The sequence below is a fragment of the Medicago sativa genome, chromosome 6, assembly GCF_051527215.1.
Source record: "Medicago sativa cultivar Bolivia chromosome 6, Bolivia_mono, whole genome shotgun sequence".
Classification (NCBI taxonomy): Eukaryota; Viridiplantae; Streptophyta; class Magnoliopsida; order Fabales; family Fabaceae; genus Medicago; species Medicago sativa.
The window spans coordinates 25376987-25394505 of NC_140754.1; the positions used below are offsets into that span (position 1 = coordinate 25376987).

General features: G+C 32.3%; 1 long non-coding RNA gene across 1 annotated transcript; it reads left to right on the plus strand.

Moving 5' to 3' along the window:
- Nucleotides 1–7212: 7212 nt before the first annotated feature.
- On the plus strand, nt 7213–9205 carry LOC146914149 (uncharacterized). Its single transcript, XR_015016467.1, has 2 exons — nt 7213–7834; nt 7953–9205. It is a non-coding gene; the product is annotated as an uncharacterized LOC146914149 (long non-coding RNA).
- Nucleotides 9206–17519: the final 8314 nt, after the last annotated feature.

The following is a 17519-nucleotide window of genomic DNA, read 5'->3' on the forward strand; positions in this document are numbered from 1 at the left end:
AGAATGCTATGAATGAACTAAGGATGAGAGGGTTAGTAACATAACATGGCATAATAGAATAGAAATTTTAAAGAAAGTAGCAAAAACTTAACACAAGAGGTGACAAAACTCTTAGCAAAATATCCCTAAAATTTATCATAATATCAAGACAAGTATATGACCTATAATTCCCATATCATGTCAATTTTCAAAGGTTTCATCGCAATCAATGATATGAGAATTATAAGAACACATTCAAGTCAAGAATCATGGTATATTTTAGGCATACCTTACACTTATTTCTCACAAAAAAACAAATATTAACATGACTTGTAAAACAAGAAACTCACAATAACACATTCACAAGTAGTAAAAAAAACATCACCACAGAGATAAATCCATATATCACAAGCCACAAACACATATCAAGAATTGGAATTAAAATGATGCACATTTTCACACACTTTTTAACATAAAAAACAGGAATTAAAACAAGAAAAATGCATCAACATTTTTATAAAGTTTTTTAGTGCAAGACCAACACAAGAACATCACAAAACATCAAGAAGTCTCTATAATTTTTTTAGGGAATTTTCTAAAACATTTTGGGCATGACAGGGGTGTAGAAAGCAAGTAACATGGTGTAACCAGCAAGAAAATAAAGGAAAAAACGAAATCCAGTATAAAGAAACCCAGGCCCAAGGTCTTTGATGGATCTGGACTATCCAAACGCATCAGGAGCGTTGGATTGATCCAGCTCCATCAAACCCTAAATCTAACGGTGAGGATGCACTCTTGGGGCTTATATAAGCCTCCTTCTCACGTGTTCTTCATTTTCCCCTTTCCTTTCTCTCTCTAACTCTCATTCTAGTGAGAGAAGCTCTCACTTCTCTCTTCACCGGTGTTCATCTCTCCACCGCCGGTTTCTGGAATGAAACGGCTGGAGACGATGAAGATTCATCGGAATCTTCATTGTCACCGCCGTGAATTCCAGATTCCGGCAACACTTCAAACATCTTTGATCCTCATGGATCCAAACCCTAATTTGTTCTATTCTTCATGCTGATTATGAATCTGAACTTAGTTTTTCGAAACGAGGCTTAGATACGAGCAGATCTACACTTGAATCCTTCGGTTTCTATGTTTTCAAATCTTTTCGAAACTTTTTGAAATGAAACCCTAATCTAAACTATTTTCTCCACTGATTATGAATACGAGCTTGGATTTACAAAATAAACGGTGAACCTTCGTAGATTTATATTTTAGGGTTTCGGTTTCAAGCTTTTCGAATCTTTTTCAATCTTTTTCAAACGAACAAGTCTTGGAACTTGTTAATCTACTTTGATTCACCGTTTAATTACGTTTATGGACCTTCGTTGAGCTTTTGCGATGAAAAACGAAGAAGTTTCTTGTGTTTACCTGAATTTGATTTGAAGATTCGAACGAAAGGATCCGTGAAAGCTTCTGGTAAGTTGAATCGAAAATAAATCGGTGTTCTTCTCTCTTTCCTCTTCACTGGTTCAGAACTTGCTTCGATTCTCTCTTCTTCTCACTTCTCTCACTGTGATCGTACGAATTCTTTGAATTCGTGCTTGAATTGCAGTTTCTAAGGTTCGATGATGATGATTCAGTAGTGAATCTCTGAGAAATGCGGAGAAATTGCTTCAATTTAGCTTAATTTTTGGGTCTGGAAAATTAGGGTTTCATTGAATTCTTCACTGTTCTTGATGAACCTGAAAACGGTTATGATTTTGATCTTTGATGAGATGAGAGAGGATCAATTTGGTGTTTGTGATGATTTGGCACTTAATGATTGGGATTGTTGACACTGTGTCGTATTTATAGCTGACAAGTGTGATGCCTTAACCAGTGAGTTTGTGACACCTGTCCCTGGACTTTGAGTAATTCAGCCTTGCTGAGTTCTTAGGCTTGAGGACCTTTGTGCAATTCCTGAGACTTTGGGACCAATCTGCAATTCAAAAAAAGGACTAGACTGCAATTTTTTAAAGACTAAAGGACTAAAATTTAAATTGAAAAAAGATTTTATGGACTGAAATGAAAGAAAAGAAAAAGGACTAAAAATGCAAACTTTAAAGATTTTAAGGACTGAAATGAAAAAAGGACTAAAGTGCAAATTGTAAAGACTTTAAGGACTAAAATGCAATTAAAAATAAAATTGGGTAAAAAATGTAATTTGAAAACAACGTAAATTGGAACCAATAAAAAACACCAAAAGGAATAAAATGAACCAACTACATAAATGAGGTACTTCAAAGTAACCTCTCTCTGTCAAAATTTCATGTGAAATGACCAAAATGCCCCTAGGGACTAAAATGACTCAAATGCAATTTTTTTTAAAATGGTTTTTAACAGGGAATTAAGGCAAGAGTTTATTTAGACGCATTGAAAAGACTCAGAGATAATTTTTCAAAGTTTGAAAGAAATTTTAACATAGGAAATGACCAAAATGCCCCTAGGGGCAAAAACTGACTCAAAATGACTTCAAATGTAATTTTTTTGAAATGAATTTTGACATGAATTAAAGCAAGGACTTATACAAACCAATTGAAAAGACTCAGAGACAATTTTCAGGGATTAAAATGAATTTGAATGCATGAAATGACTAAAATACCCTTTTTCATGAATTTTGCAAATAATATTGAAATAGGATGCAGAGAAAGATGCAATTGATCAGAGACAATTTCAAATGACTTGGAATGCAAGAAAGACACTTTTAGATGACCTGAAATGCAAGAAAACATAGACAAATACACAGTTGAAAGGATTTTTTAAAGCTAAATTGGGAGATAAAGCAGAGTAAAATATCAGTGTAAAACAATAGCAAATTGGCAATCTTCCAAGAGTAATAGACATATATTAAAGATGGAAAGACATTTTGAGCAAGTATTTTTAGGTCCAAAATTAGGGTATAACAAGTTTGTTATAGTTTTTTTGGTTACAAAGCTGAAGAAAAATGCAGAAAAAAGAAAAAACAGATAAAAAAATGAGGCTAGGCCCTTAGGAAGAGAACTCCTGATTCATCCAACTTGAGCAGAGGTAGAAGGTCTTCTGGATACAAAAAACATAGAAGTTATAGTTTGTTATAGTTATTATAATATAAAAACATAGAAGTTTATCACATTCTTAGTTCAAGAGAATACAAAAAATTTAGTAAGAAAGGTATAACATGAAAAATCATACTCATTAATGACAAGATTTAAGACAGCTATATTTTTTAATATATTTAAGAACGATTCTATTTCTAGTTTAAACATATCAATTTATAGAACCTAATCAACTTAGGATCTAGTTGTTGTGTACAAGATATGACCGACTTTGATTCTCACTTTTTGTATGCACCAAATTTGATTTATGATTTGATGAACCTCACAATGTCATTGTTTATTAACAATAAAGGGAAAAGAAATTAAGGGGGTGTATTGGATTATGATTTTAAAGGACATTTTTTGTTTAAAAAAGTCTTGAGGATTTTAATAGACTTTTATGATTTTCATGATTTACAATTTGGATTTCAAAAAGACTATCAAGATTGGATTTAAAAAATTTGGATTTACAATTTGGATTTTCATTGTTTAAAAAGAAATTAATGACTTTGATGATTTTAAAAAACTATCAAGATTTACAATTTGAATTTCAATGGATTTACATCCTAAGATTTTAAAGGATTTGAAATGATATTATAGATTTTATAAGATTTCAAAAGATTTATGAATTTTAAAGATTCATTGAAAAGAAATGATTATAACACACTCTTTTTTTATTTTATTTTATTTTATTAAGAGAGAAATAGAGAGAGGAAAAGAGAGAGGGGAGAGAGAGAGAGAGAGAGGGAGAAAGGAAGAGATGAGAGAGAGAGAGAAGGGGGAGAGAGGGAGAGAGAGAGAGAGAGAGAGAGGAGAGATAGTAAAATCTTAAAAGAAAAAACAATCCTAAAAAATCTCATGTTTTCATAAAAGACTTTTTCATGATAAAATTTCACTAGAAAATCCCACAAAATCCATCAAAATCCAATTTATTAAACAATCCTTCAAAATTTGAATGATTTTGAATACCACAATTTTTTTTTAAGTGATGAAAAGTTTTGATTGAATACTACAAGACTTTTTCATGATCCTAAGAGAAAACTTTTACACCTTTCTTTTCCATAAATATTAAACCTTTTACTCGATTGACAATGAACAAATTTTATGCTACAATGAGTTATAAAAACTAATTGGGAACATAATTCATATCAACACCCCTAAAGAGCTTTAAATTTATCCTCCTTTGAGCAATTTATTCCATTTTGATTTGTTCAAAAAAAAAAATCAATTTTCTTTTTAAATTCTATCAATAATTATTAGATAACATATACCCAGAGATACAAATTCTTCCATTTTAGAAAAACAATTCTTGTTGCTTCTCCTGCATGTTGGAAGTTTTCAATGCATTCTCTCTTCTGGTTTTCTCATGCCTAGGATGAGCAAGAGACCCAAAGTGAAGTTCACCAACAACAATTCTAAGTCATGATCTTCACATTCAATTCAATGTAATGACCGATACATATATTGTATATGCTAAAATGTTTCATCTTGCAAGTCAATCATTGGGATCTAATAAACATCACCCAGATACTTCAAATCTTTAGAAATATTACAAGGATGTTGTTTCTCTTACATCTATGAAAGCTTGAACTGACTGCAAATAATTCAGCATCACAATATAATATTTAATCAAAGAAATCACACTCGTTTAAAGATTTATGGTAGTCTATTGTTTTGATAAACAATTGAGAAAAATACAACAAATAAGGCAAACAAAGATATGTCTTCAACAAAGACATCCATTTTGCTATACCTTTTAACGATGTTGTTTGAAATAAGTTTTGTTGTATTGTCCATATGGATTTAAAGGTGATGAAATGCCATAGAAAGTTTTGATAAAAGGACCAAAAGATAAGAGGTGAGATGTATCAATTCAAGTAATGCAAAACTATGAGTGAAACCATGAATTTATAGGGATTTCACTATGATGCCATTTTGAACATAAATAAATGCAGTCAAAAGAATAATTAATTACATGAAAAATACTTATAAATTTATTTTGAACATAAATAAATGCAGTCAAAAGAATAATTAATTGAATGAAAAATACATAGTATAAATTTATATGTGTTTTGACCAAAATTACATTCATTGAATATACGCCGAGGGAGGAAAATTGCAAAGTTCACAACCATACCAAAATTACAAAGTTCCTCCATTCAAACACTTCTCATGCACCAATATTAAGCCGAAACCTACAAAATAGGTACCCCAACTTAATTTAATTTTGTCTAGTTTCCACATTATTAAGAATCATTAACAAGTGTAAAAAGTTATAAGCAATCAATGACGTGTATATCTCTAAATGTTAAAAAAAAAATGACAGCAACAACACATCAATTTCTCATTCTAAACCTTGATCACAATCTATCTATTTTAAAATCCTAATTCCATCAATAAAATGATCTATTTTAGTAGGAATCTATTCAATAGAGTCCTCTAAATCAATTGAGTCTTAAATATTAAAAATATTAAGCCTAAATATTCAAATTATACCATCAACTTACTAGGATGACTACTCTAAACCCGTATTCATTTCTCATGTAGTAGTCGGAGCAAAAATTTATTTATTAAATAACATTTGGATGGTTATGTTGCACTAATATGACTCACTTCTCCTTGTTAGGGGCACCACTATCTAGGTAAATTTATTTAACCAGCTTCATTTTCAGCCTAAATTAGGTAAATTCGCTGGTTAATTAATCAATTTGGAAGAGTTAAATATTAAATTGAATCTTGAATAATTTTGAATTACTCTTTTCCTTATCAATCCTTCTAGACATGTGTTAAAAAAAAACATTTGAATTATACCATCATATGATATGGTAGTGATATATCGAATTAATTAAAAAGATACAAACAATTATAAAATTTGATGAAGTCCCCATGTTAAGGGCCAGAGAAAAAATGCCTAGTTATATTTATAAAAAAATACCATTTGGCTCTCTTGACTAGAACCACTAAAGTTCCCTTTGTGATTCTACTTTCTCAACCTTGTTTAATTTTTCTTTTTAAAAAGAAGCTGTTGGAATGACTTGAGCTTTTTCATTGTAAAGTAGGGTATAGACGTATAGTGATGAAAAATATTAGTGGCATTGCGTGTAATCCACAAATTAAAACGTTATAGAATATTTTGAACCAAAGCATGTGATGCTGAGTTGGAAAAAGGGAGTCAATGACAAAAGAAGATATTGGCAAGGATACCTAAGGAATCTCTACAAATAATATCTTTAAGAGTTTAACCAATAATGAAAGGAAAAAATTTAAAATTCTTGGCAAAGATTCAAGTATTACATGATTTACATCTAGTCATCTACATACACATGCCCCTTTAATAAATTGATAAGTGCTCTCACTGCTCAAATTTTTAAGAACTTTCTCATAAGTTGGTACCATATGTGTGGTAGTCTAAAAGCCACACCTTTAAAGTCATTTGAGTGCCTTTAGTCCTTTACAATATGGACCCAACAAAATCCTCGATTGTGCCACTCACCTCAAGTAATGCATATAGACCCCCACTCACCCATCAAAAAGATATATATTTCATGAGCAAAGAGAAAGTTAGAAGAAGAAAAAAAAAAAAAAACTTAATACCATGTACAATACATAGTGTAAGTTATTCAAGAGCAAAATCTACTTCTCATTTTATCCCTTCTTTCTAACTTCTATTTTCTCTCTAAAAAATTTATCTACTTTTTCAAAAATTTGTTTATGTTTTTTTAAATAAATTTAATTTTTTTTCTTATTTGAATTATTATTTTATGTGTTTCAATAAATACTACTATTCATAATTTTGTTTCAGGCTATAATTCTTGTCATTGAGTTGGTTGGGTTACTTTAGCCAGGCCTAGAATTAGAAGGGCCTTAGAATTAGAATGAGACCGTTAATTTTCCTACCTTAAAAGGTTCTCACGCGTCCTATTTTATTTTCAAAATGCTTCTCAAATTTTAGAATCTGAAAACCAGTTCGGATTATAAAATCCAAACAGTTTCGATATATATAAACAAGCTCAGCAACTTCCTCCATTTTACAATTTTACCTTTACAGTTTCACTCTCTCTCTCTCTCTCTCTCTCTCTCTCTCTCTCTCTCTCTCTCTCTCTCTCTCTCTCTCTCTCTCTCTCTCTCTCCCCTTATCCCAAAATCCGAAACCCAAAAATTGGTCAAATCTTGGAGTTTTTTTGCTCAAAATCATCACATTTGAAGCTTTATCAAACACCAAAGTGAAGGTTAGGTCTCATTCCCTCTGCATGCAAGCCTTTGAGTTCAATTTTTTTTTCTTCTGAGCACCGAACGTGTTCGGATTATAAATATCAAATTGGATTGTTGATGTTCGGATTTTATAATCTGAAGTGTACCGGTAGGATTTTTTTTTTTTACTGTTTTGTGTATTTTTGTTGATTATGTGTTACCCTTTTATGCATGTTACATGTATGGAACCTGTTGAGTGTACTAGGCGTGATGGAGAAGCAATGCATGCTTCTATTTTGAGAGAGAGTTTCAGTTGGAGGGTACGCCGTGCTGATGGCGAGGGATCATCTCAGGTGGAGGAGCCAGAGTATGAGTCCCGAATGGAGATGAAGGTGCAGATGGAGGGTGATGCTGAGGCTCAGGTGGTGGGTGATGATGAGCAGCAGCAACATGTGTAGCCAGAGCCAGAGGAGCTTGATGACTATCCTGGTGGCCCACACAATTTGACTGTGTTGACAAAGTACCATGTTCACGTGGCTAGGATGACGACTGATGGAGTGGTAAGACACTACACCTATTATTGTGAAACTTTAATGATTGTAAGTTGTTGTTATTTTTTGTCATGTATTATTCTGATTATAGTGAAACTGATGTTAATTTTTTTTTAAATTTTTGTAGTGGCGTGACAATTTAAAATGTGTAAACAACAGGAAGAAGACAGAGTAGATACATGATGATGCAAACAAGGTTATGATGGCAACACAGTGGTTTAGGGATGGCCTGAGAGCCACCGGTCTTTTGTGGCTTCAGGATACTAGCTAAAACTAGATTGACCACGAGCTATGTTCTTGATTTGCAGAAAGATGACACGAGGAGATATCGAGCTTTTATCTTCCGTTTGGGGAGATAGCAGTGACACTCAATGATGTGTCCGATTTGCTGCATCTCCCCATTGATGGTATGCTCTTGTTCCACGAAAGTGTGCCCATGGTTGAGGTTGTTAAGATGATGATGGAGCTGATGTGGGCGACACATGAAGGAGGTGGACAAGACAAAAGGTGAACATGCACGATTTAACTACTTGAAGCGAATTTTCAAGGAGCGTATTGAGGAGGCACATAAGGCATACCATGTTAGTAATAAGGTTGAGATGCAGTAGATGCGAGATAGTGCTCTGCGCAATATTTGCTCTACTTGGTGGGTATCACATTCTTCACTGACAAGAGCACCCACTATGTGGATGATGCTTATTTGAGGTACTTCAAAGACTTGGGCTTGTCTCTGATTATCATTGAGGAGCTACTGCCCTTGCAGATCTATGCATTGAGCTTAATGTTGTAGTATGACTCAAAATTGGAATTCTGGTGGTGCCAAAAATTGGCGACCGATTTGGCTAAATCGGGGCCTAATTTTTTGACTGTTTTTCAGCCTTTCTATGCGATTTTTTCGCGGCCAAATGCAGGAAATTGGTGCCCGATTTCACGTAGTGGCATAAAAGTAAAATGTATTGTTATGGCCTGGATTTGTCCAATTTTTTAGGGATACTTTTACTATAAATATAAACCTTGTATCAGATGAAAAACTCGAGAGAGAGAGAGAGAGAGAGAGAGAGAGAGAGAGAGAGAGTAGAGAGCCAGAAAACAAGGGTTTAGAAGGAAACATCAAAACTAGGGTTTGTAGCGAATTCTCTTGGCAACAAATACTAGGGTTGGATTGATTCACCTTTGAGAAAAACTATTAGGATTGAGTCTCTTGGTCATGGGAAAAGATTCGGGACTTTGGGTAGAATTAGGTTTTAAGACTTAATCTTGTAACCCTTTGATATCTCTTTTGTTAAGTTACGCATCATTATAGTGGAACGAAGAGCTGTTCTCTTCCCCAAACTAGGTCAATATTGGACCGATGGGTAATCAAATTTGCTTGTGTTCTTTCTGTTCTCTCTCGCTAATTTAACCTTTGTGTTTATAATTGTTACCCACGTTGATATTGATTGCTTGATTAATTTTCTCAACACATCAAATTTTTTATTGGTGTGATTTTTAACGAATTCACAACACTTGACAATGCCTGCCATTATAAGACCAAACATCTGTAAAGATACTTATCTTTGTTACAGGTATAAATAAATAAGTATATGTCTATTTATTCATTTGTATGTCATGATTGTATGTATATTTATATGTTGTTGCTTTTGTTGCCGGCTTGGGTCTTTCAGTACTTCAGGGGTATGGGTGCTAGGGATGCATGAGGTGGATATCGGGACCATCAGCATCCACAGGCCTTGAAGTAACTAACGCTCAGGGGTATTTATTCACCAGACGAATACAGACATCATCTAGAGTGAGATATCTGACGGAGGGGGTGCTACGCAAGTTTGGGTATGTCTAGACCATCCCTAGACATCCGTTGGAGCATACAACCTTAGTGGAGATCAACTACCGTAATGTGGACAGTCTTGATCATGTGTTAACACTTTAGGACTTCGGTCTCAGTGCTAGGCATGGTGTGGAAACGTCACAAGGATACGTCAGATGGTTTTATTCCATCTCACATTCACGCATGATTCTTCCGGACGAGGTTGTTCATGTCTAATAGGAGATCAGAGGTACTTGGAGCTGGGTGGAAGGGTGGGCCGTATCAGAGACCTTTTTAAAATAAGAAATTATTTTTTAACAAAATCAAATATTTTAATTTCCAACGCATTGATTACAAAATTTATAATAAAAATGTATCATTTAAAGCTATTAATGAATGCCCTGACACTCGTTAACATTTCCCTTTCTTTTTCTATGAAATAAAAGCATACATGGTAGTAAACAAAATATTAATGATACATTGAATATATAAATCAACAATTATTTTAAAGCATTTTTTTAGCTAATGTGATACTCCCTCCATTCCTTTTCTTTTGATGTTTTAGAACTTCAACTACATTCCAAAACTTTTGATGCTTTAGTGAATTTATTATTGTTTTCTCAAGTTTACCCTTGTTGGAAAACACAATAAACTATTAAAGTAGTTGTGACCTTTGGTTTATCACATGTGAATTTAATGATAAATAAGGACATTTAAGTAAAACACACACAAATGTTTATATACTTTAATTACTCCTTAAAACTTGTGTCAAGAGCTAAAACATCAAAAGAAAAGGAATGGAGGGAGTAGTACAAAGGGAGTATCACTTGCATGTAAGTGCATAATAACAAACTGTTGAAACACTAGTTGAATTTGAGTGGAAGTTGGAAAGAATAATTACATGTGCGATGACGACGCTGCTGCCGTTCGTTCGGTCGGGGCCGGCCGAGCTGGGCTGGGTTTGGGTAGAAAAGAAATATATTTTTTATCACTTGAAAATGTTAAATTAATAAAATCATTATCCGAAAGAGCTTTCTTAACGAATAAGTTTCGTTATAATCCGATTTAATAGAATATCCGGGAAAGTTTCGGATATATCCACTCATGAAAAAAACAAATTCGCTAATTCACAAATACTACCACTTATTTATATCCACTTGTTTTGGGCTTAGTTCACACAACTCTTAATGGTCTTAGTCTCTATTCATTCCTCATAAAGAAAACACTACATAATTACTTCACTTAAACCTCCCTTTTACTCATACACCACTATTATCTGAATTTCTCAAAAACTCTTATTTGCTAATAACTTCACAAAAATACCCTTCAATTATAATTTACCAAAATACTCTTCGGTCATAAATTACCAAAATACCCTGTAGTCTACAATTTCTAATAAAAACCCACTAACTCCTCAATTCACCCCACATTAAATAAACACATAAATAATAAATAATTAAAATAATAATAAACGAAAAGGCGGGATGTTACACTTCATGTGCTTTTCATCTCTTCTCTCTCTTTCGACTTGTGTTGACGAGTCATTTTTCCTTTCTTCTACTCCTTCTGCCACTTTCGGTTTCGAGTGGTCTTTGTACCATATAGAGTCGTTTAATACCCTATTGAGGGGGTTATTTCTCGAACGATTATTTATGGTGTAGTACGTAATCAAAAAGGTGAACTGAGCTATTTTATCCTGGAGGCGACATGGTTGTTAGTCTACATTACCCAAATTCAGGTAGTACCGCGAAACGTCTTAAAGAAAGCGACCTGATTGTAACTCAACCCGATAATATCTTTGGTAGTGATTTCTTTTTCAAAAAGGTCTTTTCTAATTATGAAAACAACACAAACTAATAATGATAGAAAAGAAAACATGTTTCGTTCTATTTAGAAATGTTACAAAAGCAAGCAGTTCGTTTACCAACATTTGTTTATGTCACTAGTACATTACATATTCATGAATAGGGATGAACAATGTCCCACTTTCTTTATGTCAACTAGTTTATCATCGCATCATGTCATTCGTTTAATGAAAAGATGATTTTGTGGTTTGTGTTTATTGGAGATCTCGACCAATATTTTTTAAATCATTTGAAAATATGAGAGCAATATCACAACCAGCGGCGAAGCTAGCAAAAAAATTACGCCGGGGCCAACTATAGTGAAAAAAAATTGAAACAAACATATTAAATTTAAGGATAAAAAAATGTTTTTAGTTTCATAAATTATAACTTTTTTAGGTTTAGTCCTTACAAAAAATTTATTCAATTTTTTTCTCAATGTTTATAAAATTTTACAAAAAAAAAGTGTTTAGTCTTGCATTTAATCTCTAACAAAAAAATAAAGGACTAAAATTAAATAACTCTTAGAAACTCAACACAAAAATCACTATTTAGAAACGTTGGACAAAATGCGCTTTAAGAAACCAATTTTATCCATAACTGAGTGTTTACTAAATAAATTTATAATGTTTTTTCGATGTAAATAACTAGGTTATTTGCAAGAAACTCATTGTCTATTTAATTTGTCTATTACAATTGTCATGATAATTTTTATTGTTGAAATAATTTTCTCTATAGTTATTATTAAAACCGGAAGTATCAAACCAATACAAATAAATCTATCAATCATGTAGTATTTTTTTACTTATATGCTAATTTTTGGCAATCAAACTTGTTTGGGGTAGCTCAATCTTTATTACTTGGGGTAGCCAGATATAAATACATACCAATCAATTCAAGAATAATTTTATTTTTGGGGTAGCCAAGGCTACCTCTCCTGTAAGAGAGGCTACGCCACAACGTAATATTGGTGTGTTTTGAGATTAGACTAGATTATGAGATTCAACAATCATTGTTTTTATTTATTTAGTAGGAAATGATTTGAATGCAGTGCCTGCTTGCTACTTTTGAACCAGCTGGGAACAACACATAAGTTCTAGGGTCTTACAATGGGGTGAAATGTGAAAACATTGAGAGATTGGAATATGGATATACAAGATTGATAACATTCTTTTTAAAAGGAACATAATTGTTGGAAAACTATGTTTGTGTGAATTGAAAAATTCCTAATAGGAAAATTAATACAGAATACTAGTGTTTATATAGTACTTCCAAGGGCACACTCGAAACCTTAAATTTACTCAGTATCTTTTTGGTTTTTTTTTTTGTTTTGGTAAACTTTGTCGTCATAAGCGTTTTGCATGCATCAACATTTGTTTTGCACACACCAACACATGTAAGACATACGGATGTGTGTGCCCTCCTATAGTCAACTCTCTTCCGCGTTCTCTTTAATAGTTGAAGATCGCACCGTTAATTATTTAACGATCAAATGGTCTCAGTCATCATGTTGGTACCAATCTTGAGTCTTCACCTGTATAGAGCACGTCTCCCTCACTTCTTCTCACATCAAAAATTTAACTCATTATAGTTTTTTTTTTCAAATTTAATAGATAATGCATTTGTTATTAATAAATTGATAAATAAATTTGTTAATTAACTTTAATTTTATATATTTATAAGAAAATTATTTTTATGTTTACATGTTCTCATTCTATTCATTCTAAGCATATAATATTGATTTTTATTTGAACTTAGTAGCTTATTTAATAAATTTTGTTATAATATGAATATTTGTTCCCTTTTGTTATTTATGAGATGAGATACATGGAAGTACTTTTACTATTTTTTAGATAAATTATGAATATTAATATGAATAACACGAACAATAGTTCAATATATGTCTAACCTTAGCAACACTAATGAAGATGATTAATTATTCATTGTTTGTGAAGTTTGGTCCAAGATCTTTCCCCAACTTTCGTTCTTAAATTCATGAAATTGGAACAAGACAAATATAGAGCCGACAAATAGAGTATAAAACCTAACATACCTAATTCCTCAAAAAAAAAAAAATACATACCTAATTGGCAATAAAAAAAAGGGCCAAGTAAAGAACAAAACAAGCCAGCTTGGTCCATTCACAATCTGCCAGCTTGGCTTTACGTGCAAGTGGATGCCACTTTATTCATCTCCATTATTTTTATTTGCTGCTTCCCTGCAACTTGCAAGTTGAAAATTGGTGGAAAGTGACACATGAATTGATGTAGTTTTCAGAATTAAATGGAGTTCCAAAATAAAGAAATTGTGGTTCCATCTAAATCTTACACCCACTCTTCTTTGTATCTAGTTTCAAATTGAACCCACAAAATCATCCTCATGACTGAAGAAAATAATAGTATGTAATCTAGAAGTTATATTGGTCACATTGCTTATGTTTTCAGACTTTTTGATGTACAATCTAATTGAACTGTCTCATCATTTGAGTTAGTTTTTAGGTAAGATCCAAATGCAATTAATAAGGTTTCATGACGATATGAGAATTGAATTAAGGACCTACATTTGACATAGGTGGGTGTATTTAAGTTTTATTGGACTCCCACACTTAGGCTCTGTTTGGTAAGCCACCAAATGAGCTTATAGCTTATAGCTTATAAGCTCGTTTGACAAAAAAAGCTCTGTTTGGTAACGATCTTTTACCACGAGCTTATAGCTTATTTCACGAATTTCCACGAGCTTATAAGCTATTTTTCAGAAGCTACTTCAAGTAGCGTTTGAGCTTATAGCTTATAGCTTTTCATGTTTTATTCCATTTATACCCTTACCACTTTAACTAAAACCCATGTTTACCCTTAATAATTAATTTATTATAATTTAAAACAAATTTTTTTTTATCCTTCGTTGATACGTGTTTTACCCATGCTTCCTTTATAGCTTCGTTTAATTTAAACCCATGCTTATAGCTTCGCTTATAGCTTTTTACCCATGTTTTTTATCCTATTTCCATTTATACGTTTTTTTTTTGTTTTATCCTTCGTTCTTTTTAACAAATTTTTTTAATCATATGAATTGATTATTTTTTATTTTATTCTTAAAATAAATTTGTAAAATTTAGTTTTTTTTATTAATGTATAATAACTGGAAACTGAATCGAAATAAATTGAAAATAAATTTTTACCGAAAAACAATAATTTAATAATATATAAACATTTATTAAATTTAAAATATTTAAATTCTCAAATATCTTAAATATTAATTTATAGTAGTATAAATTTTATATGAATTAATAATGTCCTTTTATGTAATTTTACATTTATCAGCTAGTTCAACCGCTATTTTTACCAAACACTTTAATTAGCTTATCAGCTATAAGCTATCAGCTAAAAGCTATCAGCTAGCTTATAAGCTATCCGCTATTTTTACCAAACAGAGCCTTAAAACACCAAGAATCTCCGGTTGAAGAGCAATATTTCATCAATCATTTGTGATTGTTTTTCTCTTAAAAAAAAAAGTTTTTTCATCTACATACACTTATATTGTTGTTTGCACTCAAGATCAATGAGACACACAGTTTACGTACTTTTGTCAGACAAATTTTGATACAAGTATGACACTCTTCGTCAAATCATCATCTTCGGTACTAAACAACCCATTTTTTTGTCAAAACCTTAAGACAAACCATGTATGTTGCATACCATTCACTCAAAACAAGGTAGCATCAACTCCTCTCACTTATATGTGCATAACATCCATTTTTTCATTTAATGAGAGACTTCTATCTCACACTTGAAACTAAAACATTTTTAATATCTATAGTTATTGTGAAAAAACCATTATATTATTATTAGGGGACAATATTTATTTTCATAATTTTTTCTTCCTTTTCAGCATAGTGAAAGACTTTGCAGCACAAAGACTTCATATATGTTTTGTGCATGTGTGGTGTTGGCGTTCGATTTGGTTGTGGATTTGCTCTTGGGTCGCTAAACGTTTTGTTCCTTTATCAGAATGTGGTATTGTTTGCAAGGAAATCCAGTGTCGCCTTCGTTTCCGGCGACAATTCATTGGTTTGTTCCTGTTTTTCATCCGGCAGCGGGTTTTATCACTGCTGCGACTGGTGCTATGGTTGGTTCTCGCGCTTTGGGCAAAAACCACACGGTTTGGTGTGATTGGAATCATTTATGCACTTTCGGGTTCTGAGCATGTGGGTTTTGTCGGATGGCAGATCCATTTGACAAAGGATTCAAATTGATAGGCTAGAAATGGTCGTACAAACTTGATGTCTTATGTCTTAGTGAGTGGTTGGTGGGCTCATTCGCTACCGTGTGGGCGGTCAGATTCATTGCCATTGGTAAAAGGTTGGAGTTCATGCTTGTGCCTAGGTTGTGCTTGTATGATCGCTTGATGTGGGCTAGAAATAGTTGATTAGTTTGTTATTGATCATCGCAGTAAACGGTTAAGCGTGTGGATTCGTTAATTACTGTGTTGACGGTCGAATCCACTCCCCACTTTCAAGCATCTGTCTGTGGTTATGCAGCCCAATCATCTTGTTGATTTACATGAGACTGTATGGACTCGAAAGAGTCATTAATATTTGTTGTCGTTGTTGCAAGGAGTTGATGGTCCGTGATCTGATTTCGTGTTGACGAGCGATTCATTCACCAAAATTTAGACTAGCTTAATAGAATTGTTCAGGGTTGGATCCACTTTGTGGATCTTTTTTGACGTTTTGCCCGTTAGGGTTGTTGACTGGGTCAGCTGTTATCCCCCCCCCCCCCCCCCCCCTCCATTTTTTTTAATAATATATATGAGCAATTGACAACAAATTAGAGTAGGGTACCAACTTAGTTGGACACTATTCTTGTTGATGTCATTTTGATCTTGGCTTATAAAAAAAAAAATTGTGCATGGCACTTTCATTGTTCTTAGAAGCGTGTCGATGTTGATTTTGATTAAGAATATATTTATTTTAAGGCTTAATTGCATGTTTGGTCCCTTATGTTTATTTTAAATTTCAACTTGGTCCCTTATGTTTTAAAAGTTTCAAGTTGAACATTTATGTTCAAAAGTTTCGAGTTGGTTTAAAATGTTACTCACATTGGATTAATTTAGTCTCTTCTGTCACATGACCGTTTAAATATTCGGGTTGACAATATGGATGATGAAATTTATATTATTAAAATAATCAGCTTTAAAACATTTTTTATTCTTTTTTTTATTAAACTCAATACCATGTTGTGAAATGGACTAACTTATTCCAACGTGAGTAACATTTTATACCAACTTTAAACCTTTAAAACACAAGGACTAACTTGAAACTTTTAAAACATAAAAGACCAACTTGCAACCTAAAATAAACATACATGATCAAACATGCAATTAAGCCTTATTTTAATTGTTAACTATTTATATTTGTGGCAATCCAAAGCATACTTGCGGTAAAAATTTTTTTTTATCGATTTTTAATGATTTTTATCAATTTTTTAATGGCTTGTTTGTTGTTATAATCTGTATCTATAAAAAAAATATGTCAAGAAAGAATGTTTTACAAAAGAATTTTTTTTTATCAATTACTCCCTCCGTCCCTTAATGTAACCTCCCTTTGCTTTTTTCACATTTCTTAAGAAAAGCTGACAATGTAATTATTATGTCTGTTTTGTGTGTTGATATTACCATATTGTCCTTTGTTTGTATATGTATTAAATTTGACTTTTTAAATTTCAAAACAAGTTAGTAGTATTAATTAGGGGTATGTTTAGGAAAAAAAATAATAAATGCATCTAGTAATTTGAAAAGGGGTTTAGATTTAGGGACAAAAATAAAGTCAAATGAGTGGTTAGATATAGGGACGGAGGGAGTATATTGAGTGTAATAGATGAGAAATAACTACATACATACATACATACATACATACATACATACATACATACATACATACATACATACATACATACATATATATATATATATATATATATATATATATATATACACACACACATGTGTGTGCGCGTGTTACAAAAGATGAGAAAGAATGATTTCTTTG